General features: G+C 44.5%; 1 protein-coding gene across 1 annotated transcript in view; it reads left to right on the forward strand.

The window, feature by feature from the left end:
• KCNK12 (potassium channel, subfamily K, member 12) overlaps positions 1-3,028 on the forward strand; it is a 21,773-nt gene that overhangs the window by 918 nt on the left and 17,827 nt on the right. The window lies entirely within an intron of this gene.

Genomic DNA, 3,028 nt, shown 5'->3' on the forward strand with positions numbered 1-3,028 from the left:
TAGCAAACAGAGAAATCTTCAGGTGATGTGTAAACGCAGATCCATTCGCTTCTCCACCAACCCTGGCTTCTCCTCTCTGTGGTTACTGAAATGTAAAATGTTTCCTCTTCATGCGCAAGCATTTGTCTGCATCTCCACTTCATCGGCCTGTCTGCAGTCATTTATACCTGGGCAGAGGGAATGAGAAACTCAGCAGGGTTTTTTGGCAATCTTGACAGGTGTAAATGGCTCAACCAAGAATTTGTTTCTCATATTCCTGTAGTGCAACCTAGGGCACCGCTCTCTCTTTATAGCAAATAATGTCTACATCTCTCACACGCAACATGGAGGCTGAAAATTGTTTTTCCCAAGCTACAACAGAGGCCAGATTCCGCCAAGCATTCCCCTGAGCAGTACCTTCTCTTGGCCTACTACCTGCTAGTACTTCTGGATTACTTACAGTACTTAGTGTCAGTTCAGCGAGCCTGCTGTAGAGCAAGGTTTTGTTCTGGGTGAGGAGGTGCAGCAGAAGGTGGCTCGAAGTGAAGCTGAGTTGTGCCTTTGGGCCCAGCGAGGGCCATGGTAGAGCTGCTGTGCTAGGGGTGCTGAGCTGCACGGCCCCGGCAGGAGTAGTGTCTTCTGGAGTACCGGTGTCCTGAGGCTGTTGCACCCCATCCCGGCAGAGCTTTTACCAGCTACGTGTACAGCTCCTGCAGAAGAAGAGGAACTGCTGCCCTCACCTCAGCACTTCTCGCTCCCCTCTTCCAGCTGCTGCAGCTTGTAGAGAGGCAAAGCCCTCAGTGAGCTCAGCAGCTTCTCCATGGGCAAGGTTTCTTCCACCGCACAGTTGTATTCAGTTATTATTGGTGGCTGTGTTTGCCCAGCAAAAGCAAAAAAAACCCAGCGGATTAACTAGTTGTCTGCTAAAACCCAAAAGCTGTACTCATAATGTAACGTGCACAAGGCTTTCTCACTCACAGTCGCAGCATGGGAGAAACCAAATGGTAGACATCAAAATGTCACCTGGGGGAGCAGTTCCAGAGCCGTTCTTTCGTGGTCCCTTTGTTCCCTCCCAGCCAGCTCATTTCTGTACCTACCTACCTGGAGTACCTTTGATTCCACTATCAAAGGCTCAAACACCGTATTATCCTGGTTCAGAGCAATTTCATTTGCCTTGGTGTCACAGTTCATTGACAAGGAGAATGCTGTCTTTACTCAACCTTGCCAAGAACTACCAGACATCTAGAGTCAAAACAGCTTGCCTTCCTCAACAACTTCATCAGTTACACGTATCAAAGCAACTTTATTACTCCAGCTAAACACACTCCTATCCTAGCGATGCATGGGAAAGCTTTCTTGCTCACTGCTTAACAAACAGCAAGTAGACGCCGTGTCTGTCAAGGGTAAAGCACCCACGGGTTACTCAGCCTCTTACCTGTAGAGGATTCCAACTTACAGAAAACTCGCTGGGTCTTTTCAAGTCCTCACTCCGCTCTCACTGGTTTTAATATAACTACTAAATCCTTCATATGTAGGCATCGAAATACAGTCACCCAGGGACAGGGCTGCAAGTTTTCCTGAGGTTTGTGTAAGCTGACCAGAGGGAGGGAGACTCCAATTCTTCATCCTTCTGTGAACACAAGGGTTAGGCACATTCGGGCTTGGAGAAAACTGCTCCATCCACCCTCCTTGAGCAGGGCCTTTGCAGAGCTGAGCAGCTCCCCTTCGTTAGGTGCTTTGTCTCCTGTACTTACCTGGCTGCAGTTCTGCGCCTTCCCTAATTACACAGGGACGCAGTCAAACCCTCTGGGTAAGAAACATGTTAGTGGGGTCTTTAAGAAATGGGAGAGAGAGTTAAAATGACATGTTAAGTCTAATCTTAAAGCGTTTTCCTGAATAGCCCACAAAGTGAGTGCCTTACCATCCATAAAACACCCTCTTGATAGCACTCTGGGCATTCATTTTTTTATTATTGCATTGTTTGTGGTTCAATAATGAAATGTTGAGTCTATTTTTCATTAGACACATCTCAATTTTCAGAGCTATGTAAGAAAATTCTTTGGTCTAATTTCTGATTGCTTGCTGTCAGTCTACACCATTCATTCAGTCATTATTTTGCACTCCAAAAGGTATTTTCTCATAGGCATTTATTATTATTTTTGTACTGATTTCTTTAAGAAGCAGCTAGGTGAAATTTATTCTTGATTCATTGGTCTAACTGGCAGTAGACTTTGTTTTTCAGTTGAGGTTTTTTCCTTCCTTCCCCAAACACAAATCACAAATAGTTCCCAGCACTTTGTTAAGGACTGAAAGCAAAGCATAACTCAGACCAGTTTTCTTCCCGGTGAAATGTTGCAGAGTACAGCATCATCAATCATAGCTTTCCCCATATCCTAGTAGTACAGATTCATTCTGCCTAGCACATAAGGCAACTCTGGGATGCCCGAAGCTCTGGATTTCTGACTCAGTCCATGAGTCTAGACTCTCTATCCAGACTTTTTTCCTCTCTTAAATGTTAGAATAAGTATTAGGTACCTACATATTAAAACATATTGAGACATCAACTTATTACTAGATTTGGATTTTAAGCTTCTTACGTGTAAGTACACATTTCAAAATCCTTTGGAAAATCAAGTGATACAATTGCTTTATAGAAATCCATACCAGGCACTAAAAAATGAGGCCAAAAGAAGTAGTCCAATACATAAAAGTGATTTTTCAGCATAATATTTTTAAAAAGTGCTCTTACTGTGGATGGATTGTTTTGGGATGGAGCATGTGTGGGTTATAGGTGCTTTGAGAAGGGAAGAAATCAATAGAATCATAGAATCATAGAATAGAATAGTTTGGGTTGGAAGTGACCTCGAAAGGTCATCTAGTCCAACCCCCCTGCCATGGGCAGGGACATCTTCAACTAGATCAGGTTGCTCAGAGCCCCGTCCAACCTGACCTTGAATGTTTCCAGGGATGGGGCATCCACCACCTCTCTGGGCAACCTGTGCCAGTGCTTCACCACCCTCAGCATAAAAAATTTCTTCCTTATATCTGG

This window comes from Pygoscelis adeliae, unplaced genomic scaffold (genome assembly GCF_000699105.1).
Source record: "Pygoscelis adeliae isolate BGI_AS28 unplaced genomic scaffold, ASM69910v1 Scaffold1, whole genome shotgun sequence".
NCBI classification, from domain to species: Eukaryota; Metazoa; Chordata; class Aves; order Sphenisciformes; family Spheniscidae; genus Pygoscelis; species Pygoscelis adeliae.